Source organism: Ailuropoda melanoleuca, chromosome 2 (genome assembly GCF_002007445.2).
Source record: "Ailuropoda melanoleuca isolate Jingjing chromosome 2, ASM200744v2, whole genome shotgun sequence".
Classification (NCBI taxonomy): Eukaryota; Metazoa; Chordata; class Mammalia; order Carnivora; family Ursidae; genus Ailuropoda; species Ailuropoda melanoleuca.
In genome coordinates, this window is record NC_048219.1 from 116499805 (window position 1) to 116525867 (window position 26063).

General features: G+C 38.3%; 1 long non-coding RNA gene across 1 annotated transcript; it reads right to left on the reverse strand.

Moving 5' to 3' along the window:
* Nucleotides 1–6134: 6134 nt before the first annotated feature.
* On the reverse strand, nt 6135–12886 carry LOC105236157. The gene is made up of 3 exons (XR_002142053.2): nt 12502–12886; nt 11683–11776; nt 6135–6259 (listed from the first exon to the last, which is right to left on the reverse strand). It is a non-coding gene; the product is annotated as an uncharacterized LOC105236157 (long non-coding RNA).
* Nucleotides 12887–26063: the final 13177 nt, after the last annotated feature.

Below are 26063 nucleotides of genomic sequence, written 5' to 3' on the forward strand. Positions count from 1 at the left end.
ATATAGTTGTGCTGAACTACCTACATATAATTCAGACCGTGTCGAAGCACAAAGCCCTCTCAGTGTGGGGTAGTGTGGGCATTTTGTTATCTACAGCAGCTGTTGCTTCTTTTCGAGGAGAAAAACCTACTTCTGTTTAAATTTATGTTGCATCGAGCAAATTGTATTGCTTGAGATTGTATGTGGCTCAGCCGTGTCACGTGGCCTGACCTGCTATAACCTGAGTTAATGCAGTCCACATGTGGTGCTGAATGACACACATTAGAACATTCCACTTCTCCACGGAACTTGTGAGCAGGTGATTTCTCTAAATGGCAGACACTCCCATGCTTGTATTTTAAACCTCCACCACTTTAGCTAAAAATATCTTCAAAAGCCCACCCAAAACACTTCCCTTGGTTATTTTTGCAAATTGTTGGGTGATTTACAAAGAGCAGGGAGGGAGGCACAAGGGGAAGTTTTGAATTATTTACATAATTTGATGAGACGGTGCCTCCTTTACAGAATCCACTTGGTGTAAGTCACAATTTTATTTACTTCACATGCTCAAGAGTCCTAGAGAGGCGACCTAATCATGTAATTATTAACTCGCTGCTTCTTAGATTCCAGCAAGTTGATAGTTATATTTCTCATCAAACTAAACTTAAAACTTATTTGAAAATTACTGTCCTAGCAAACAGCCCTCATAGGAATGCACACTATTTTTGCCAATATATTTATTTCTCTTCTGTGAGAACAATGAGTACCATTGATCCTGAATTCAACCTGAAGTGTTTGGTCATCAGTGATAAATTTGGGACCATTCAGACATTTTTACCCGATTCCCTGAATGATCAATGAAACACATGGCTAGCACATCTGTAACAGAACTCTTTTTTGTTAAGCAAACTCACCAAATGGGAATCTAACATATAGTCCTAGTTTCTCCAGCGTTGTGCTCTAACCAAGTGAGGCGATTAGCCAGATGTATGGTGAAAAAAAAGAGATCCTTGGAACACAGGTCTGGGAATCCCAGTTCCATACTCTTCAAATCCCAAATCCACATACTACCCAGTGCAAGTCACTTAACCTCGCTTGAGTTTTTCTGTCTTCTAGAAAACTGGATGATGATATTATGTACACTGTAGGGTGCTTTTATGAAGGAAATTAGCTTAATTGTGTGAAGTGTCCTGTAAAGTGTTTGATATATAGGAGGCATTCAAAGCAAGTGAACTGCCATTAGCTTTGTTAAGTTTAATTAGAGGACGATAAAATCAACAACGCTCCGCAAGTAAACTGAGTAAAATAAATTAACACATTTATAAGATACTCCAAGATCTCCTTTCCTTCTTTTCTTCTAGAAATGTTTGGCTCCCCAATGTACAATGCAAGTCAGTCCTTCCGGGCATTAATTTTCTGAGACATCATGTTATGGGCTTTAGAGCTTTTGCTTTTTTTTTTTTCTCTTTAATTAAGGAGACTGTTGATCTAAAGTATTGGAAAATATGAAAGGCCAGAAGACTAAATGCCACAGAAAAGGCAAGAAATAAAACTCTTGCTTACCTAAGACATTAGTTTTCACAGCGTAATATATACATTTTTAACCTAGTGTCGTCAAGATCTCCAACACTGACTCACTGAAGACAAAATGTCAGTTTAATTGAGCCTATCAAGAAAGGTAATGATTTCTCAGTAGAGTATCTATTAATGATTGAATAATTTATCAGTTGTAAAGTGCATTTGTCCCAAGATATGTTCAGCGTGGATAGAGCATAGGAAATAATACAGCAAAAATATAATTCTAATGAGTTACATTTGGTCGCTATTTGACATAAAGTAAATATTGAAAGGTGAAATGGCACTAGTGTTTTGGAAAATTTATGTTTGCCCGTAAAGAACAAGATATAACCAAATTCATAACTATGGTTATTTCTTTCAAACAGAATATATGTTTATATGGGTTGTTTCTCTGTCATTTCTGAGCACATGACTTTATTCAATTTACCAACCATGGTTTTCTCTGTCTGTGCAGATGAAGTTAATATCATTCCTACTCTGGGTAGCTTTCCTTCTTTTCTTCTGACTTTTGGGAGACTTTTCCTTAAGTTAGATAACAGGATTTTTATGCTTTTCCTCTATAGTTAAACTTTCTTTGAGATGCTTATTTGTTTACACATACATAACATGTTCTGGCAATAAAATAATGCCTTGCACGTCATGTAACGTGCCAAAATTGAAACTGAGCAGCTGGATCGGCTGTTGATCGACAGTGGATGCTTAGTAACTTTGTGTCTGATGGATGAATGGGTGGGTACATGAAACGATGAATTAAGGAAAGCAAGCATGAAGGAAACAATTGGTTTGTAATAATGCTGTATACCTCTGTAATTGTATTATACTTCTTCCGGTTATGATTTGTGCTGGTTTGATTTTAAGGTTCTCCTCGGATACGTGATCATACGTTAAATAGCTAGCTATTTCCTAGATTATTAGTAAACTTGATGAAGTCTCCATTTAAAAAATTTGAATTCATCTCCCACTCGTAATGCATGTGGATCACTTGAGTAAAAGCTACAGTGTAAGGAAAGTCAGGATGGTTGGCGAGACGCGACTGACTTTGACTCAAGTCTTATGTGAACGAATGATTTTACTCCTGGAGCACTGTGCATAGGTGGAAGTCTGAATATAAAAATAGACACCATTGTGATTTTTGGTAACAAATCATATTTACTGAAACACATGTGTTAAATGTATCTGTGTGCATCGATGGAAGCTTGCTTTGGGAAACTGGCTATAATTTGGAAAGAGCTTCTGGAAATTTCTCTATTTACCGTGTTGCATCTGCTGGCCCTTACCAGTGAAGGGGAAGATGCTGAAGGGAGAACTCTCTCTGGGTGGAGAAAAATCTGGGTAAGCCTGGCTGCAAAAGCACATGGCCACAGTTATGATTTTTTTTCCTAGAAACACAATTTAAAATATGCAAGAATAAGCACTCTGTTTAGGTAACATCTAGTCTAAATCCTTTCTTTTACAGATGAAGAAACTCAGATGTACTGAAGTTGTATTGCTTGTCCCAAATGGCACAACTAGTTTATTGCATGGAATATCAACTGAGGTCTCTTAACTCCCAGTTCAGTACAATTTTTGTACATGACATCACCTCTTCATTTATTATAAGAAGAGTCAATGATATCTTTCATGAAGACGGAGACATATTTACATGGCATAAATTTAGCATATTCAACAGCAGAGAAGCATTTGTACTAATGACATTTTAGCGCCGAGGAGAACAATAGGAGAATGCCAAAAAAAAAAAAAAAGCCCCCAAAAACCCCTAAAATAAAAGAACTTATAATGTAACTGGGATTGAAATAATCGTCTACTTAGAAAACAGTTCAAGAAAGGACATACCCAAAACTAAATTTTGCTCACAGAAGCCAAATTGTGCAATTCACATTTGAGAGAGGAGTGGGCCGGTGGGGAAGTGAGACTTCGAATAGAAGATGGCTTTTGAAGGGAGAGCAATGTTTGCATAGTTAGGGAGGAAGAAGTACATCCAGTTAGGGGGAACAAACCTGATGTGAAAGTGTGTGCAGTACAAATGTGCCTGTCGCAATGCGCCACTGCTGGCAGCCAGTAGCCAAGGGTCTGGAAAAGGGACAATAGGTTTTGTTGTGTAGGGATAGGTGAGATTGAACTACCTCGTATGTTGGGAAGTACATAGACTTTGGAGTCAGGTAGACCTGAGTTTAAGGTAGCATCTTTCATAACTTGGCACCTCTGCTCGGGTTACTAAACTCTCTGAGCCTCAGTTTCCTCATCTGCATAATAAGCATCATGTCCACGGGGTTGGACACATACGTATCATGTGTTCAAAGATCCTTCCGCTCATAGGTGTGCAGTAAACATGTCCCTTTATCTTCTTTATTCTATTGGTTCCTCTCTAACACGTAACATGCGATTCTAAAAACACGGATTCATTTAAAGATCTATAGTAATTGTATATGGTGAGTGCATTACTACACTGGCTCTGGGAATATTACAGAAATGACGTAGAGAACCATCCTAGATCATGAGTGTGTTCTGTGGCAGCACTACAAAAAGTGAATGAATATAACCAGGTCATATTGCTGGAGGATACACAAACTTCGTCAAATTAATATTCTGTCCAATTGAACTAAGCTATGTGTTGATATTAATTTGTGGAGAGAAATATTTGATTGACCTTTTATTTTAGCCAAGAATTATGTACAGAGCATGACACAGTATTTAGCCAAGAGCTATCTGCAACACGTAAGTATTACGTTATGCATCCAGAAGGTGATATTTAACAATTCCAAGAACACGGGTTGCTTTTATGGACTAGTCAGCTTTATGGGCACTTAAAGTCTATGAGGTATATCTTTGAGTACTTTTTGGTTGGTATAATTCCCCTAAGTCTTGCTTCTTTCTAATTGAAAAAGTGTGCGTAAGGAATTATGACTTGTGTGAAGGGTCCTATCTTCTTTGAAACTTTTATCTGAGGAACTTGTATAGAAAAAATGTCAGTTCAAATGGATTGTGGTCATGGGAACAAATTTGGTTGAATTTTAAGGATCCTATAATTCTACGAATTAGCCCAGTCTCTCCCTTTTGGCCAGTTAATATTAGTCTGTATTTGATTTTATGCTGCCTGTTCTATGGGGACATTCACTGCAAGCTTTCATCGGCTACATCATCATTGATGACCATTTAAGGATTTGGATGACACCTGTAGCTTGTTGATATACATGGAACAGTTTTCCCATAGGTTTGGAAATACCAACTTTTAGGTACTTTCAATTATTCCCACCCATGGCTGTGGTCCTAGGTTGTCATAAAATGGGGCCTATTATACAATCTTCCGCTTTCTATTTAGAGTAATGTAAGTGTTTGAACCCAATATCATAAAATAGGTATTAATATAATCCTGCCAGAAAGTGACTTCTTATTGCCAAAGGGTAAACTTTAACACAGGTATAAATGCAACTTACATTAAAAAGGTAAGAGTTAGTAAGTGCAGAAAAGGTAAATTACAACAAATTTTAAGAATAATTTTAGTTTAGGAAACTTTAATACAGAAAGTTTCTTTTGCCCCTATTATTCAGTTTCCCCTGTTCTCATGACATAGATTTTTTTTCCTGTAACAACTGAGGCATTCGAGGTGAGGTATACCTATATGGAGGTGTTTTGGCTCCGTTCTATGTAAGCATTCTCTATTTTCCAGAAGTTACAATGTGATTCTGTGTTTGATAATCTGGTGCAATAGGCATTGTTGTGGTAAGAATCTTGCCCTTGATGGAAAGTAATGAGACCACATTTGTTCCTTTTTCACTTTTCATTTGGAAGATGTAAATGCAGGTGGTGTCTTGGTTCTTGGGGGCTTTCCTCTCTGACTCTGTGTGTTGAAGAAGTCATATCTGACTTTTTCAATTTTATTCAAAGATTTTGACACTCAGGAACACGGACACTTATATCTTGTCTTCCCAGAGTTTATTTTTACTTGGGGAAGGGCTCAAATGATGAGAATAATAAAAAGACATAAATGCATTAATGAATTAAATAGTCAACTTTATTATTTTTTCTTTTAATCTTCATATTGTGCGTGGTAACTTCTGGGCTTAAGCAGAGAGAAGGATCTCTTCATTTTTTTATTGCATTAATTCTTCCTTATTAGCATTTTAAGATCTTTTTCTTACAGTGTTTTTTTCCTTTCCTTTAAAATTCTCTGTATGTATTTTTCTTCACTTTTTTTTTTTTTTAGAGAGTACAAGTGTGCACACACATGTGTGAGTGAGGTGGGGGGAGGACAGACAGAAAGGAAGAGAGAGAATCTTAAGCAGGCTCCATGCCCATGAGCTCGGTCTCACAACCCTGAGATTATGACCTGAGCTGAAATCAAGAGTCAGATGCTTAATTGATTGAACCACCCAGGCACCCCAGCTTCCTAATATCTTCTCTACCAGACATCATATGGTTAATTTCTAGACTGTTTTATACTTACTTTTATTTAATTTACCTTTACTGCCACATAATTATAATCAAGAGGAAAATATTTAGGAATTGCCTGTGTCCAGCTGAAAAAGGGATCAGCTTGGTTGTGCTGTGTAACAAAAATCTTCAAAGTTCCAGTGGCTTAAATAACAAAAGTTTATTCTCACTCATGCTCCTTGTCCATCATGGATCAGTGAGGGGTTCTGCTCGCTGTGATTACTCAGGTCTCCATGCTGTTGGAACCACCACCATCTTGCACATTTCTGGGCTTAATACAAGAAGAAAGAGATGGTTCTGAGAGATAGTGAATTAGAAATTAAATATTCCATCCTGTGACACATTTACTTATATTCACAACATATTGGTCAGAACTTATCACATGTTCCTATATAACCAAAAGGGAGGAAGAAGTATAATCCTCTTATGCCTGGCAGGGATTGGACTGGAACTGCATTAAGTACCATAGCATGAAGCTTGCCAGGCTGCCTTTGATCTTAGTTGAAGGTTATGGATCACAGATGGAGAGACAGGGAGGTTTGGCTTTATTCAGCAGCTGTGAAGATGACTGGCATTTGACAATGTCTACCATGTAGCCAGTTAAATTCCACCAAAACTTGGACAGTCTAATTTGGACTCCAAGTACTTGGCACCATGCTAGCTCAGTTCCAAGAGTGGAGGCAGTATGACCTAAACCTGTGGCCTATGATAAACACAGGCTTTGGGGCCAGGGTCCCAGACTTGAATCCTCAAATCTATCATTTACAATCAAGGTCTTCTTTAGAGAGTTATTTAAATCTCTGAACATTAGTTACTTCATCTTCAAAGTAAGGATGATTATGACAAAATAAACAGCCTCACTGTTTACCCCCTTTCCCACCTGACTGAAACGTAAGCTCTCTGAGAACAGAGATTTTTGTCCATTTTTGTCACTGAATAATTTCTGAGTTCTTAAAACATTGCTTGATACATAGAAGGTACTTAATAAATCCACGTTGAATTAATACATGTATATATAGGATTTTTATTTTTATTAGCATCAAATGAGTTCATGGATCTGAAATCCATTATATAGTGGTTGGTGCATATTTAGGGATCAATAAATGGGAGATGTTTTTACAATTCTGGAGGGAAATTAGGAGATAAATTGAGGTCTTCAAATAATGGGGGAAATCTTTCCTAGGTGTGTTCATAGCAGAATGTATTTCAAGGAAGACCCAACGACAGAGTAAACTGTGTGCGTGTGGGGGGTAGAGGTCTAATTTGATTTTAAACTAGAGAAATTTATTTCTATCCTAGAAAACATGCCACAAATATGGGACATTCTTATAACTGGCATTGTTTTATAACTGTCATAATTTCGTAACTTTTCTTGGGGTCAAGACAACCTGTCACAGAATTGCAGTCTGTGGGGTTGACATCTGTAGTGGTCAGGCTTCATAATTCTTCCTGCAATCACCCATCCATTCATCCATCCATCCAATTCAATCAATATTTATTGAGTACCTACTTTATGCCAGGGAATTAAACTTTGCTCTAGAGTTTTCTCTTATTTTATTTTCTGTTAGGTTAACAGAGATTTTAACTTCAGTATTGCAAGTAATGATAATTAAAGGTCTATAGTTCAGATCATGGCTGGACCTTTCTGGTAACCAAAGTGTCATGTCATATGATTGTACAGTCTTGTCCACAGAATGGTGAGGTATTTGGAACAGTTTTCTAGGTAAACTAACATGAACCAGAGAGCCAGTAAACATGCTAGCAAAGATGAGATGATTATGGTGCCAGCCCTCTAGTTCCATCACCTGTAGAAGACGACCCTGACCTGATTAGCTCCACCACTGAACTTTCAGGGCTAAGTGTAGCTAAATGTCATTTCAAGAGTTTCAACTTGAGGAATTTTAGGAATGTATTTAAACTTTTATTTTGATTATTTGTAGATGGTTTGGCTCAAATACAAAAAAATTCTCTGCTGTATTTATTTATGATACGTCTCTGTTGGGAAACAATAATCTTTCTGCTTCTTGATCTAAATTGAACTGCAGTGTACCAATAAAGCAAGTCACAACATACAAAGTAAATTTTCTCTGTATAAATAATTAACTCTTCAAGATTTATTGGCCTTTCTCTATTTCCCCCTTTCTCTGAGTGGTGTAATCCAAATAAAATGTTGCATTTATTCTGATCTGATAAAATATTCATAAAAGAAACCACTACCTTTGAATTTGGACTAAGAAACTATGAAGAAAATATGATTATAAATGTTGACCTTTGTCTAAGTACTACCTAAAGCTTATTAGTCTAAAACAGCCACCTGCAGGGAATCTCCTTTTACTTTACCTTTATTTTGCTCCTTGGTTCTTTTTTTTTTTTTTTTTTAATTTTATTTTATTATATTGTGTTAATCACCATACTGCTCCTTGGTTCTTGTTAAAACTTTCACTGACTAAAACTACTACATAATGATTTTGAGACAAAAAAAAGTGAGTGATTAGTTAGTATTTCCATCATGCATACACTAGGATAAGTGAGCCATGACTTGGCTAGGAAATATTCTTGAATGATCTGGGTGGCTTGGCAAATAACAAGGATAATGAGGAAAAATCTGTCCCAGATGAGCGGATTTTGCTGGTGTAGAAGTGAGATTTCGAATTGTGATTTTGATCTTTTATGATTATTTGTTGCTCTTTGCCACATGGAGATAAAAGGTATCTGTGTTAATTTGTAGGGTAAACTTGCCTCATGCCCCTTCGTTTTCCATGTGTCCCAGGACAGTAAGTATACCTTGGTTTTGGCTCTTGTCTAAGTTCAAGGATTCTAGCAAGACTGAAGGGACTCTGGCACCCATTTACAATGAGATGGGTTCTATTGTGAACATTCTAAAAACCCAAAATTCATAATGATGATGTAATGTTCTTAAAAGAGGTAGATCTCTGATGCTCCTTTTACCCTCCAGAAAATTTTGAAATGGCTTACCAAAAAAAGCAATCCCTTGATTGTTCTCTGGAGTATGTCAGTCCTGGGTGAACAAATAAATCTTTGTACTTTGGCTTGTTTTATGATAAGTTCCTCAGTTCCACAATGAAACCACCTTAGCCTCTGAGAGAGAGCCTCTCAGAGAAATCACCAGATGTCAGCTGGTTCAGGAGTTCCCAAATACCAGCCTAAGGATCACCTCCATTTGGCGATAATATTTTAACTGGACGGTGTCGCACATATGTTACAATGTAATGAAAACGATTTTTCTTAGAAGCTCAATATCTTATTTTGGGATCATGCCCTTCTAATGTTTTCAGATAAAAATGTGCTTTCTTTTATAATTATGGAAAGAATAAAAGGTAGCAAAATAAAGGTTTTAACTATGTAGCTACTTAATTTTTGCTTCAAATAGGCCAATAAAATGTAAAAGTCTGGGAACCAGTGAACTGAACAACTTCAGATCCGGAAGGGGCCCATCAGTTCTAAGTGCAGTCGGACTCCAGTCTTCGAATTTCAGGGGTTGACTGTCTTGGTGAGGCTCCGTGTCCTCACCTGTCCTAGTCCAGCCCAGCCAAATGGGATTGGAGATGTTAGAACTCATTTTTAGTGTTTGTATGAAAGCGAGGTACATTTGACTAGAACAGCAAGCCTGACGAGGATCTGAGCCAACAGGAACTGACATGGCCCTTTAGAGCTGAGCTGTCAGCACTTGACTGCCTTGTTGTGAGATAGACACATTTTAGTGTTAGCGTCAGGATTTTGAGTCATACTTATTTTCTGACCTGGATGAGGCCTTAAGTTTTGCAAAATAACTGTCCTTTCAATAGTAAATAGTGACTGAGTATCATTGGATGTTGTTTCATTCCACTTATGAAGTGATTGCACTTGGTGGATGTGCTCACTAAGCCCTGGAGGAAGGGGGAGAGCTCTGTGTATGTGAATATATTTCATATTTTTAATTATGTGTTTATTGAGGAAATGTTAGGTAATTTGGGAGCAACTGAATAAGAAAATGCAGAGTTTACATTCTTATTCACCAGACATGGTAGCTGTTAACGTCTTGCTACACGCCCTTTTGGTCTTCTCTGTGCATGTATTTATTAACTTGGGATCATACTGTATATAACATTTTGTAATCTGATCTATTTTTGATATTTATTAACATACAATGAATATTTCTTTGATCATTTATCAATCTTCAACATGATTTTTAATGGCTGCATAATATTCTATTTTGTAATCCCATCTTGTTGCATATTTAGTTTTGATAAGCTTCCTGTATCTATTTTGATATATATGATATATATGTTTGATAAATAAATATATATATATATATTTAGGATGGCTTTCAAAAAGTAAAATTACTGGGTTAAAGAACATAAATATTCTTAAAATCTGCAGAAAGATTTGAACATTTTATGAGATGGGACAATAAAATTCAAGTATCATTTTTGAGAACTATAAATCACAACCCAAATTAAATGTCTGGCAAGCAACGATTCATATTTTGTGCTGAAAATCCTGAGAATTTGAGAAAGGGACAATGTAGAGAAATAAAGAACTGAGCTATAACATCAGTGTGACCAGACAGGAATGTGGGAGAGCAGAGAATTATCAACTTGTTAGTCCCTGCAATGAGGTTGGAAAATGTCCATATGGATGATCAGATTTGGCGATAACATCTATATTTACAGGATTAAGAGCTGCCCCAGAATAAACAGTCCAACAAAGTGGACACAAGATTGTTTAGGTCTTGATTGTATAAACAAAGCTTATATATACTTAAGAAATTTCACTTTCTGGGGCGCCTGGGTGGTGCAGTTGTTAAGCGTCTGCCTTTGGCTCAGGGCGTGATCCCGGCGTTATGGGATCGAGCCCCACATCAGGCTCCTCCGCTGGGAGCCTGCTTCTTCCTCTCCCACTCCCCCTGCTTGTGTTCCCGCTCTCGCTGGCTGTCTCTATCTCTGTAGAATAAATAAATAAAATCTTTAAAAAAAAAAAAAGAAATTTCACTTTCTACCAGTTGAGTTTTTGTGTTTCGCACAAAATATAAACTACAGATTTGGTGGGGGGCAGTTGTTAACTCTGAGTTCAGTTGACAAAAGTTTTATTCAAGAGGTACCTGGAGATAAAATGCATGTCCGATATCAGGTTTCATGTAACTTATATCTTATTTTGTTTGTGACCTTAACCTGTGGTTTTTCCACCTACACCTTAAGTGGTGAAACATGATAAGAGTGCCATGCTGAGTAAGCATCTTCCCGCCATCCGCTGCTCGATACGCAATCTGATCACACCTCTGGCTTTGTGAGCTGTAGGCATGGCTTTCCATTAAATTACCACCCTGCTATAAATCTGATTTTGGACTGAATTTCATGTGTTTAAAGTATTAAACCACTGTTTATCAATCTCTAATGAGAAGTCATCAAATAATTCAAACAGCAGTGCAAATACTTCTATGTAACTCTAGGTAGAGCCAAATTAAATAGAAGTACATCTTTATGAAAAAAATTTGTGCAAGCATAGTTCAAAAATATTCCCTCTTTTTTTTCAGGAAATAAAGGCAGGTTAGCATGAGTTTATTTTAAATACCTTTAGTTGGGACACGTCTGAACTTCAACACTATATGTATAGCCTATTTGACCCTAGGAATACATAGCCATGTGCTTCTCTATCTCGCCATAACACCCCATGCATAGCACAATCCGTGCTTACCTTCTCGTTAGTTGTTTGCAGGTGTTCCTTTCCAGTTACGCTGTGGACCTGGTGAGATCTGGCTCTGAGTCTTAGTTATCTGTTTTCCAGGCTCCTGGTACAAATAGATATTTGAAACGTGCTTATTGAATGCATGCTGCATATGGAGATTGTTGCAAACAATCTAAATGCACCTGAATTCCAGAAACTTTCTGTGATTACTTAGTTTCCTTTCATTTCTTATCTGTTTTTGAAAATAGTAGGCCCAATACACGCTTTTAAGTTTCAATGACATATACTACAACTTGCAGGGCCGTGTCTTGGGATGAGGGAAGGATATATATATATATAATGAATAGTACCATTCATAAACACTTATGAGACCCTTTCCATAATCCAGTACACCCCTCTAGCCTCTTAAGATATAAAAGGTGGGAGGACTTCCCTTAACCCATGGAGAGTTGAAAATTGAAAAAAAGAAAAAAATTTATATATAGCATTTCTCAAATTGTGGTAAGAGTTCTGCTGTTTTTGTTTTTGTTTTTTTTTTAAGATTTTTAAATTTATTTATGTGACAGAGTGACAGCCAGCGAGAGAAGGAATACAGCAAGGGAGTGGGAGAGGAAGAAGCAGGCTCCCAGCGGAGGAGCCCGATGTGGGACTCGATCCCCTAACGCCGGGATCACGCCCTGAGCCGAAGGCAGACGCTTAAGGACTGCGCTACCCAGGCGCCCCAAGAAATTCTGCTGTCTTATTTAATAGCCACAACAGCTCCTTCATGTCTCCCAAGATTGCCTAGACACAAAAAGAAAGACCTGGTGATGTCGAACTCTTAACTACCTTGTTTCAGAAGTGATACATGTCACAGTCACTCATAGTTCAGTGGCCGGAAGTAGTCACATGGCTTCAGTCAGACCACAAGGGAGAATGAAAAGTCTTTCCTTGTGCCAAAGAAGGATAAGTCCTGAAATTGGTGAACATTAATGACTTTAAGACTAAAACTGAAAAAAAATTAATAAATTTAAAATTTTAATAATAAAAGTGCTAAGTATGTATGTAAAAATTCAAGCAGTATAAAAGAGTATAAAATGATTAACAAATCCTTCCCCCAAACCAGATAACCCGAATGTAGCCACTTTTAAGTTTTTGTGCATCATTTTAGAAATTTTCTATTTCATTTACATATATAATTTATAAATCACACTGTAGATGATACCAAAATAGGATCAGCGATGTTTTTGTGGAATATTCCTTATTTAAATGGTTTATTATGGGCATCTTTCCTTATGATTATATATGGATCTATTTTATTATTTTTATGACCTTTAACTACAGGGCTTTCCAATTGTGAAGATAAATTATATAGACAGAGTATTGGTCTAATGGTGATAATAATGATGATGAGGGGGAGTTGGAGGAGGAGAAGGAAGATGGTGAAATCTGATACTAGCCAAGTGTTCTTACAATGAGCCAAGATCAGGGCTAAGCACTATACAGCCAGTATCCCTTTTAACCCTCAAAACTTTAGGAAGTATGAGGTAGGTACTATTCTTATTACCATTTCACAGATGGAGAAACTGAGGCATAGTGAGGTTAAGAAACTTGCACAAAAATCACATAGCAAGGAAGTGACAGAATCACTTGATTCAATTCTTTCTGGATCTGGGGCTTGTGCTCATAACCCCTGGGATATATTGCCTCTCCAGGGTATAAGACTTGAAATTTTGATGTATATTTTAAAATTACTTCCTAAAATTTTAACACCATATTCAAGTCCTAGCAATAATAAAGAGTGTCCATTTCCCCACACTTTCATCAACCCTGAGGTGGTTTTAGCTTTGCCATCCTGACATGTGAAAAATTCTCATGTTAAATACTGTGTTGGTTTGTAAGGACTTCCAGAGCAATGCATTGGAACATGAAAAGAAGCAGGAAAGATGCTAGACACTTCTGGGAAATGATACTTGTTTTGCAAGAATCTCTTGCGTTCATACTGTCTGAGAGGAAGGATTTGACAAGATGATTAATTTGTCTTTTCTCTTACCTAATTGTACATTTGCTACTCATCTGAAGCAGAGTTCCTTTCCTAAAGTCAGCGCGAACCCAAACCTCAAACATTTGCAGTTACATTTTTGTTTGGGGGATTTAGAGCAAGAAATGAGAAGAAACATTTCCCTGATTTCTAAAGTGTGTAAATGATGAGAATGGATATTCAAGGTTATGGGTTGCCGTGTGCTATGTCCTGAAAGTCACATAACAGAGGTGTCTGCATGTTCTTTAGTTCTCTCTCTCTCTCTCTCTCTCTCTCTCTCTGTGTTTATAATGGAGTGAGGCTCTAGAGAATAGGACTGTGACAAGGGCCCATCTTAGCCAGATCGAAGGGCAGCACTGTATACAATTATTTAGTTAGCATCTACTATGTGCCAGATCCTATGCTAAGCACTAGAAATACAGTGAAAACCAAAGAGGTATGGTTTCTATCCTCATAAAGTGTATAGTTTCTAAGAGAGACCAAAAATATCACCTGGGACAGAGGACAAACTAAAGTATATGATAGGATAAGAACGTATGACTAGTCATGAATGTCTTCCACATAGAACAGATGTTTGAGTTAAGATCTTAATGATGAGGAGCCATTAAAAATTTTTCTTTCAGAAAGAATTACATTTGCTACCTTTAGGAGATCTGGCTGAAGACAGGTCAGGTAGTGTGAGGAAACTTATTGTCCAGCAAGAGACAGTGATGACTGCGGTTCAGGTGTTGGTAGTAGAGATGGAGAGGAGACACAAACAAGAAATGTTTAGTAGAGAAAATCAATAGGACTTGTTGATGGCTTGGATTTAGATGGTAAGGGAGAGATCAGTATCAAAGATGATGCTACGTTCCTGGCTTGCATACTTGGTGGTATCTTTCTTAGGTGTGGGAGTCACTGAGATAAGACTGAATTTGGGGCAGTGCTTTATGAGTTTGGTTTTGGAAAGATTGAACTCTTAATGCTTTTGAAATATTATTAAGACAGAGATCTTATCTTTCTCATTCACTGATGTAGCCCCAATGCCTAAAGTTGTATCTTGCATTTTGATAGGTACTAAATTTTTTTGGGGGGGGGAATTTCATCAAGACCTATCTTTTTGATTATTTAAGTTACTCTACCTTTCTTAATAGCGTTCTAACATTTTATTCATGTAGGTTTTACATAATTCTTAATTTTTTGTAATGTTTCATTTGTTTTGTTGCTGTAAGAGCAAACCCTGTGCCCCTGTCATGATATTCTCTAATGGGTTATTTTTTTTCTATAAAGGAATGTTATTTACTTTTTAAATTAATGCAACCAGCCACTTTCCTTAATTCTCAGATTTTTCTAATAGGTTTTCAGTCAATTCTCTAGGTTCTTTTAGTTATAGATTTCATTATCAGAAAGTAGAGACAATTTTGCTTCCTTATTACTTCTTATTAAAAATACTTTAAACCTATATATTCTCATTTAATCCTTCTCATGACCTAAGTTTAGAAATTCTGATGAACTCCTTTTCCTAGTTAAGCCAGTATATAACTTCATAGTAGAACGAAGTTATTTTTCAGTTTGTTAATGGATTTGTCTTAAAAAAAAAAACCAAAAACCAAGTTTCAAAACATTGTTTCCTTCACAATTTACAATGTTGACACCTCATTAGGAAAAATCAAACATAAATGATGAGAATGTGGCTCCTGTAAATGAAGTCAATGCCTAGAGACTCATTCATTCATTCACAAGTTATTTACTAATACCTGGTATATACAAGGGAAAATTCTATGTTCTGGGGATACAGCAGTTAAATATAATGGTGTAAAGCCCTGCCGTGATAGAACTTATATTTGAGTGGAGATAACAGGCAAAAACTGCAGCAAATAAAGAAAATATATGTTTCGTTAGGTAGTGAAAATTGCTAAGGATAAAAATAGGGTAGTAGAGGAAATTATAAGGTGTTAGGGAGGGATGGGGAAGTTTGAGATAGGATGTCTAGGGCAGGCCTCACTGAAAACATTCAGTTTAGACAAGAAGAAAATGAGGGGCAATTAATCTGGTCATCTGAGATGTCATTCCAGGCAAAGGGGCACATTTAGTGCGATGGTGGGACAGTGTCTGATCTGTTCTAGGAGGAGTGCTGTGGCTAGTGTGCCTGGAGCGGAGAGATGGGGGGGAAATCAGGGAGTTCAGAGAGGTAACATGGGTGGTGGGGTGGAGGAAGGTAACAGGGCCTTATAGGCCATACCAAGGACTTCGACTTTTCTTTTGAGTAATATCAAAAGCTATAGGTGAGTTTAGGTTGAAGGAATGACAAGATGTAGCTTATGCCTGAAGAGGGTCACTCAATCTGCTGTTAAGACTGGACTGTGGGTGGAGGGAGACGTGTTAAGACTTGTTTCAGATCCAAACAAGAGATAATGGTAGCTTGGGCCAAGTTCATAGTAGTGGAGGTGATGAGAAGTGGCTGGATTATGGGACATATTTTGAAGGTAGAATCAATAGGATTTCCTAATTAATTAAATATGGGCTATGAGGGACAGGGTGAAGTTAATGATGCAAAGATTTTGGTTTGAACAATTTAGGATGGAATTGCCCTTAATTGAAGTGAATAGACAGTGAGAGAAGCAGTATTTTTATTGGAGGATTGGGTTTTAGGTAACTCTGGAGTACGACTGAGAAGTAGAATTTTAAGGACAGGTAAAGGGGTCTTACAGGCTGTACCACTTCATTCCTTCCTTAGTTCTGACCTATAAGATCCAACCTGGGCACTCCACTGATAAATATATGGTATTCAGACAGTGTCAGAAAGTGAGGAGAGAGAGATGGGAACATTTCAAAATGGGAAGGGGAAAGGAAAGGGAGCCTGGCAACCTGCTTCTATGTTAAGACAATTAACTATAGGGGTGCCTGGGTGGCTCAGTTGTCAAGTGTCTGCCTTCGGCTCAGGGCATGATCCCGGGGTCCTGGGATCGAGCCCCACATCAGGCTCCTCCGCTGGGAGCCTCCTTCTTCCTCTCCCACTCCTCCTGCTTCTGTTCCCTCTCTCGCTGGCTGTCTCTCTGTCAAATAAATAAGTAAAATCTTAAATAAATGTTTATTAAAAAAAAAAGAATTAACTCTATTTGCTTACCATGCAGGGTTTGCTACTGAATTACACAATGCATTATTATAGGGGTGCCTGAGTGGCTCGGTCAGTTGAGTGTCCGACTCTTGGTCATGATCTTGTGGTTGGGGGATTGAGCCCTGCATTGGGCTCCACACTGAGCACACAGTCTGCTTGACAATTCTCTCTCCCTCTGCCCCTTCCCTGTGTACCCACTCTCCTTCTCTCTAAAATAAATAAATAAAGTCTTTTTAAAAAAGAATGCTTTATTATATATTGATATCCTCTTTATGAAGACCAAGACTTATCTGCCATTTTATTTATTTAACAAATACTTACCAAGCCTCTTCTCTGTGCCAATTTCTGTGCCGGGAGTTGCAGATACAGTGAAGTATAAGATCTGGTCATTTCCCTGAAGCTGCTTACAACCTGAAGGGCAGATATACAAAAATAATGAGAAATATTAGTACAGAAAGATGGTGCCAAGCTATGAGACTAGAGAATAGAGAATGCTGAATTGCCAGGTAAACAAGGCAGTGTATTTCTTTTTTACTACTTAATTCTGGGATTCCATTTTATGAGTATTCTTATTTTCCTGTATGAATCAGGGGTTTAAGCACCAAGAGATTGCAGGATACTCTATCATAAGACTCTTTGTTGCCTGAGCTGAATTTCCTTCAGGACTTGCAAAATCTTGGGTCATGGGATTCCAACTTAAGATTTAAAAAAAAAAAAAAGTCCAAAGTTTCTGTTCCTTGTTTGCAATTCTCCTAAACACGATTATCTAACTTCTTCTCCAAGTGCCGTGACAAAGCAAAGTTTTTTCAATAGAGGTACCTATGTGCAAATGGAATGTGTTGTTCATGGTCTCTGCAACCAGGTGCTTGAGAAGAAGCAAGACCAATGCACAGAAGTGAACAGTTGAAGGAGAATTCTTATTGACAGTGGAGAGTTGAAGATACCTATGTACATTGTACTTTTATTGTTCATCCCTTTGAAACGAGTGTAGGAGCACCATTCATTCCATGGGGCGTGTACTTCTTTCTCATAGAAATTTGCTTTGCTGTTTTTGGTGTGGACCAGTGAGTCAGTGAGGTTAGGTAGACTTCACTGTTGGTTGTCGTAGGATAGTTATAACCCTCACATTTCCTGTAGCAAGATACTACTTAAAAGATACAATCGAGCTTTCTACCTTTAAATTTGTGCAGGTGTAGTAATTGCTTTGAATTCACAAAGGACAGTATATACAACTGTCTACTGAGTCCAATGTGGTCTCGTCTTTGAGTTATTTTTTTCAGAGTCTTATTTTCATAGTGAGAGGATAGGGAAAATAAGGAAAAAATAGGGAAAAATAAAATGATGGCTAGATGATATTTGCTCACTTATGTGTATAACGAATACTTACGTGCCCAGTACCTGTGGGAGTTATTTTGCATGGTTGGTCTGGGAGGGCCAAGCACTAGGTTTGTGCCTGAGGCAGGTTAAGAGGAGATTTCACCCCACTGTGTTGGTTTTAGGGAAGTGTGATTTTGCTTTAGTGTTCCACCGCCCTTATGGAGCCCACACCCCTGCAGCTACCAAGAATTATAGAAGTAGTGGCTTACTGTTCTTCCTATCCAAAGTTCTCCTCCCACCATCTCCCCATCTGGCAGCTCATCAGTGACTTCCGCTATACTTTCCACTCAGTCTACCTAGCGTGGTCACCTGATTAAAGCTTATGTGTGATTACTTCTGATGAAATCATTTTACAATAATAAATAAGCTTCTTAAAACCCTGAATAGGGCAGAAAAGGACTAGATCAAGAAAGAAGATACTTTAAAATATGTAGGGGCACCTGGGTGGCTCCGTTGGTTAAGCATCTGCCTTTGACTCAGGTCATGATCCTGGAGTCCCGGGATCCAGCCCTGCATCGGGCTCCCTGCTCAGCGGGGAGTTTGCTTCTCCCTCTCCCTCTGCCGCTCTCCCTGCTTGTACTTTCTCCTGTTCTCTCTCTGTCAAATAAACAAAATCTTTAAAAATATGTAATAATATTCTTTATTCTGATTACTAATGAACCTGGGATATATTATAAACTGAACCAGATCATGTTGCTTCTGGACTATTTTCAAAACACTGGATTTAAAATCTTCTATTTTTATTTCTAATTTTTTAAGATTTTATTTATTTGACAGAGAGAGTGAGAGAGCACAAGCAGGGGGAGCGGCAGGCAGAAGGAGAGGGAGAGGGAGAAGCAGGCCCCCTGCTGAGCAGGGAGCCCCATGCAGGACTCGATCCCAGGACCCTGGGATCATGACCTGAGCCAAAGGCGGACGCTTAACCCAGTGAGCCACCCAAGTGCTCTTCATTTCCAATTTTTAATTTTAGGTGTATTCAAAAGGATGTATTCAGCTTAGTTTAATAAACAATTTTTAAGTCCCACTATGTGTTGGACGCTATGCTGGATGCTAAGTAGCACGCATGACTGAAATACGGTTCTCACTCTTCAGGAGCTCATGCTGCAGTGGAGAATGCTGGTGTGTGATAGTGTCAACGATCACAGGTCACCATGTTTCGGGCATCCACTGGGTGCCAGGCACTCTGCCTGAGATTTTTCATACATTCAATCCTCACAGTACTTCCGCAAAGCATATGTTTATTTTCCACATTTAACAGATGAGAAAACTGAGGTTCATTGAAGTCTGGGCACTTGCTCCAGGTGACAGACAATGAGGGGTAAATTCTAGTTTAATATGCAGATTATCATATTCCATGACTTGTACTCTTGCCATTATGAAACAGTGCTTTCTAGTACAAGACAATCCATACCTTTCAAGGACTGTGGAAAGGGTAGGTGTGCTCTTGTGTCTATGTAGATGTCCTTAATTACAAATAAAATTTCTAGAGTATCACTCTTGTATTTTTGTGGTTGTTTAATAGGGGGAAAAGAAATTAATGTGAGTTGCTCTGTTTTCTAGAAAAGTCAAGATGTGAGGGGAAAAGACTGTGGTACCATTGTAGCAAGCATATGAAATTTACAAAGGATGTGGTCTTCAGGGAAGTCAGGTTGGCTAGACTGTATTTAATCCAGTGGAATCTGCCACTATTCGAAATGTTTTCACCTCCTTTTTGGAAGTTTTCCTTAGATTCATTTTTTATTCTTCACAAAGAGCTCATTTTATTATTTAGTAATCAAACATTTTCATTTAAAAGAAAAGATCAATTTATCAGCAGACTTGGCTCTGGTTAAAGTGTGGATGTTTGCAAAAATTAAACCTACCTGTTTAGAGTGGATGATTTGGGGCACCTGGGTGGCTCAGCCTGTTAAGCGTCTACCTTCGGCTTGGGTCGTGGTCTTGGGGTCGTGGGATCGAGCCCCACATCGGGCTCCCTGCTCAGTGGGGAGCCTGCTTCTCGCTCTCTTTCTCTGCTTCTCCCCCAGCTTGTGTGTGCATGCTCTCTCTCTCTCTCAAATGAATAAAATAAAATCTTAAAAAAAATGGATGATTTGCCACATTTGACATTCATAACCATATGAGGGAAGTTCGATGGCAATTCCACAAACATTTCTTAAGCAATCAATAGAATCAATGTGATGTTCCAAGGTCACTACTTGCAAGTGGATAATACTCACTATTGCTTTGAGTTCTTATATTTTTAGTGGATGATTCCTTTATAGTTACAGATCATCCAGGTAGCTTTACTACAACGAAGTAACAACTCGAAGAGCCCTGCCTAATGTGTAAGTGTGTTTCCTTTAACTTCCCCTCTCCTGGCCCTCGTCCATGGAGGAGAGAACAGCCAGTTCAGGCAGCACCTTGCAAAAGGATCAGAATCCAACTTAAAAAAAGGAAACAAGGAGACAGCAAGAACGAGAGCAAGGGAGGGAGAGAGAGAGAAATCATCAAAATGAGGAAGTGATTCCTTTAGTTATCAGAAACAGGAGCGGAGTAACAATGGCTGAAAATTCACCTCCCCATGGGGGAATGAATCATCAAAATAACCGGTGGAAAACAAGGTTGTGCAACCTTGACCGGCGTGTGTCACCGGCTGGTGGAATTTTTAGAAAGGCAGCAGTTTGGGTTCATCACTGCGGTTCATGATTGCACACACCTGTTTGGGGCATGGATTTTGCAACCCCCCAAAAAGGGGAAACTGAACTCACTGCTCCTCCCGAGCTGTGCAAAAAAGCAGAAAACCACAGCTGCTTGAGCAGTTAACAGATATCAGTAAAATACCCATGTTACATAATTAAGGATAACGTTCTTGAAGCATATGGGCCGGAGGTATTATACTCTCATTAAAACTTTAGGTAGGAAACAATTTAGCATATTCTCACACATTTCTAGGGTTGAATTCTATAATAAATGCTTGTAATTAGGCATGTTCTAAACAGTTTATTAAATAATACATGAAGAAAATGGTTGATGAAATATAGACTGCTCTGCATTTTGTGTACAATGACACAGAGGCATCAAGATAAGAAATAAAAGATTTCTTCTCGTTGACTTGATAACTACTCACTCTGAGCAGCTTAAGTAAGACTGGAGGAGGTTTCATTCATCAGAGCACCCCGTCTGTAATCTTTAAGAAATAGGAATTGATGGCTCTGGGTTTTTTTTTTTTTCCTTTTTCTTTTAACATACCTTCTAGGTAGCGATCTTTGAAGCGTCCTCCGAAATAGGGAGAGGTGCTTTTTGGCCAGAGTCATGCAAAAATCTCACACACTTTATCCTGGCAAGAATGGATCAGCGCGATGGGGAATATTAAGGACGGAGAGAGCCGAAAAATACCTAAAATAACATTTAAAAATTATACCTTGGCCACTAGGTGCTGTTACTTTTAAACTGGAGAGGAATAAGGGAGAGAAGTCTCTTGAGAATTGCCAAGGCAGGTGTGTTTGGTACCTGGGGAAGTGGTAGGAAACATGCCCCTGAGATGATATTAGATGCAGGAAGAAATTCTTTCAGCTCTGCAGCCCTGTTTGATATTCAAGCCAGGTGATTAATGGTCAACAAGCCTTATCTGAATGGAAGAGCGGTGTGATCTGTGGAAAATGAGCTTGGATGATCCCAGGAAGTTCTCAAAGGAAGAACCACTTTTTGAAGTCACTGAGGTCAACCGGATATTTTGTTTTCTAATGCATGCAAATAAGAAATCTAGTAACAGAATACACATGAAATTTGGAATGCCTTCTAGAACATACTTGGGGAAACTGGGCAAGGTTGACATAGCTTTTACTTATTTGTCTGCTTAGTAGGTAAATGGGGCTGCCAGTCTGGCAGTTTACACTGGCAATAAATCACCACTAGACGTTTTATTTAAAAATTGGCACTGGCTTGGGGGAGGTAGGGGTTGTCAATTTGCTTTTATGTTGAGGCCAGGCACAATCATAACACACGCAAGCCACCTGGAAACTTCAGGCCACATGGAGAAGCATGGCTCAGGTCTCTAATGGCTGTATTCTTGCCTGCTTGGAGGGCTAAATCACAGTCTCAGGATCCTGACCAGAAAGATCCTGGCAAACTGCACAGCCTGGAGACATCCCTTCTGGAAATCAGTTTGGTTCTAGAATTATGATGTCGGAAGGATAGCACAGCTTTGATGGAGTACAGAGCATTTGATGATTTAGTCTTTTATTGGTGATGGTGATGGGGGAGGGACTCCGCAGAGCCCACATAGAGCCTAACGCTAGCACATTTCAACAATCACTCTGTTAGTAAAGAATTGGGTAGATTTCTTTCTTTTTTCTTCCCCCTGCCTTATCTTGGTTGGGAGTTCACCTTTTAAATGGGTGATAAATTTTGAGAGGGAAAAAAAAGATACTGAAGTGATCATGCAACCCCCTTCCTCATGTGAGCAATGACAGACATTCTTTGAAAATATGGGTGTTTACAACATAAAGTGGGTGGGCGCCTGGGGGGCTCAGTCGGTTAAACGTCTGCCTTCGGCTCAGGTCTTGATTCCACGCTCTGGGATTGAGCCCTGCACAGGGCTCCCCATTCAGCGGGAAGTCAGCTTCTCCCTCTACCCTGCCCCCCTGCTCGTGATCGTGCATGCGCTTTCTCTCTCTCTCTCTCAAATAAATAAAATCTTAAAAAAAATTAAAAAGTGGAGAGGACGAAAAAGCAACATTGGACTATTACAGTGACTGTGATAGAAATGGTGGGATGAACTCCCTTTCTTTCCTCTGGTTCCTGATGGTCTGGATGGCCTTCAAAGCCTCACACATCCCTGCACAGTTGTTTTGGATGTCAGTATATCAATTTTGAAAATATGAAAGTTAGTGTGTCAGGGCAATTCTATTACAAATAAATGGATTTACCAAATTACCAGTCTTTCGTCTCTGTTTACATAGTATATTTGTAAATATTAATCATACTGCATATTTTGTACCATGCAAACTATTAGAAAGGATCTGGTTAAGATAGAGATGTATTGACTTAACTTTGGCCTCGTGAATAATTCAATTTGTTCACTTTCTGGAAATATCCAGTTTGCCGTTGATGCTACATATATTTGAATTGGATTCAACTTGTCCATCAAAGATTTTTTCCCCTTCTCTCCTGGATTTCATATATGTGATATTGATAACACTACCAAAAAGTAAGAAAAATATACACTTAGGTCTCTGCTTGGTAAAGTCATTCAAAATGATGCTAAATGTCAAGAGCAAACAGAGTCCACTCCAATGATGTGCTGAGGCAATTGGCAGTTTTCCTAGTATTTGGGACATGGGAGTATTTAAAGATTTGTGGTATTAATTACATATAAGCATTACACAGAACGTTAAATATCTAACCGGATAGGATTTTTCTTTGTTTTAAAATACAGAATATTAGATCCTTTACTAAACATTTATAAAAGTTCTGCTATAAATGCAATGGGATCTGTATTCCTTTGACCACAATGTCTTACAAGCTGCCTGCTAGTAAATGACAACATTCATAAAATGAAGAAGGAAAAGAAAAAAGAAGAAAAATGAGAAATCCCCAAAGCAGTCACTTAAAAAAAAAAAAATCCCACAATTCTGCCAGTATTGGATGGCTGCATTAAATGCCATGTCAGCAAATCTTCCCTCAAAAAGATCAAGATGCAGCATATACAATATTAAGAAGAAATAAAGTATCAACATTCTTGGGATAGCCTCTAAAATGATGTAGGTGTTTATATTTATTTTGATTTGTGCACAAGTATTCATGTAATGGTATGTTTTAGAGACAGACATGTAAAAGTCTTCATCTTGCATGGGTCTCTAACATTTGTTTGGATTTAGTATACACATTAATTTAGACTGAAGCTTCTTCATCTGGATTTGTCGTACGTGAGGGTGTCTAAAAGTAAAATGTGACTATTTACAGCATCTTCGATTTTCCAGCTAATCTGTTAATTTCAGGGCAGTTAAGCTTCTAGTATTTACCTTTATTTTTTTCTCCTCCTTCTCAAGACTTACTATGGGTCATACATTGTGTGTGTGTGTGTGTGTGTGTCTGTGTGTGTGTGTGTGTGTGTGTGTGTGAGAGAAGAGTCACTCACTTTGCGGAGATCATAGTTCTGACCTTATTTTCATGTTTTGTAAAAAGAACCATGTCCCTTCTTTCATCCTAAGTGCAGAAGTGGATAACAGATTTTGTTTAAATAAAGTTATTAAGATATGAGATATACTGGGGTAACAATAATTCAAGGGGAAATAATACATATTCTAAAAGGTATCTTATTCTCCATGAAAATCAAATGCCATTAACGTTCACGGAGTCCTTTAAACATGAGAGGGCACATGCACGCACATGCGTTCTTGCACTCGCTGGCTCGCGAACTCAAGCAAAAATAGTCTCCGAGGGAAAGATCTGCAAGGCTGCTGCCAACTTCCCCGACATACCCAAGAATTTCTTTATTTAGAACCTCCCATGTGCTATTTTTTTTAATCTCTGGAATCTTAGGGATTTTCCCATCCCTCTGCATGCTTGAGACGTTTTAGAGCATGGTAACCCCCTCTTGGAGTCCTCTAACTCTTCTGTTTTATTTTTAAAATGTGGGCAGCATTAGTATACAGGGAAGGGACTGTTCCTGTGACAAAGGAGGCTGAGGATCCTGGTGCGCATAGCAACACCTCTGAAGATCACTGGTGGCTAGAGAACCCAACACCATGGTCCACCAAGGCGTCTTTTAAAGGGCCCTTGAAAATCACAGGATTTTAAATCAAGAGCTTTCTGGGGTGTATTGAAGAGCTAAGCATGGCAACATGGATTGAATACTTTGTGAATTCTTGGAGGCATATTAGGTAACAGTTGATCTTTTCCAAAAGCCCAGGATATGATACATGTATCTTTTTCAAGTTGTAATAGGTAGAGTGGACCTGAATTTTGGTAATACATTTGCTTTCAACACAAGTATGGCAACTGGGTTCTTTTTGGACCAGACTGTGATAATCTCTGAAGCAATTATTGTAGTATTGTTCCCTCTGCATTGTGTGGGTGAAACTATTAATATATGTTTAAAAATCATATTTGCATATTGTTTTTGATAGAAACACACTACTGCCTTTACAATAAGGCACAATGTGCAATTGCAGAAAACTCCTTTTCACTTATGAACGTCTGAGTCTGAGATTCACACAAACCACACTTTTGTTTGACTCCAAAATGTGGGTGCCAAATGAATCTACTGCACTAGGCTTATGAACACTACTGCAACTGTGCAGCCACTATTTCTCTACTGGGAGAATTGTTTCAGCAGATAAACCATCTGGCTTGAAACACAGCCCTCTTTGAAAATATTCCCCATTATGTTAGCTCTGAAACAATGTGTACAACTATGCTCCAGTGGAGGACATGTTAACAGAAATTCAATGTCAAACAATATCTGCTCTGTAATCTTTTGCTAAATGTAAAAAAGAGGTAATCAAAATGCAAGATTTTAATTCTTTAAGGAGTCATTGTGAATGTGGCATAAGATGAAGAAAACTCAGGAAAATATTTGATAAGGAACTATAATAGAAGAATGTTTAACGTAGTGACTTTTTCTTTAAGGATCACCCATGGAAAATGTGGCTTCTTTTGTTATAAATATCATAAAGAAGGTGCATTAATGCTTTATGTTCATTCATTTCCTTTTTTCCCCTAAGTGTTTTCAAATATGGATTGATTATATACGGTGGAAGAATTGTTGGAAGCTAGAATTCGTAGTTTGAGATCCTGAAGTGAACTTGGGTGACAGATGGTGGCTGAAAAGTTGGGAACACTACAGAGAAACTGCAGTGGGGACAGGTACTGCCTATAACCAGCTAGAGGAAATGTGATAGAAATTTTAAGAAT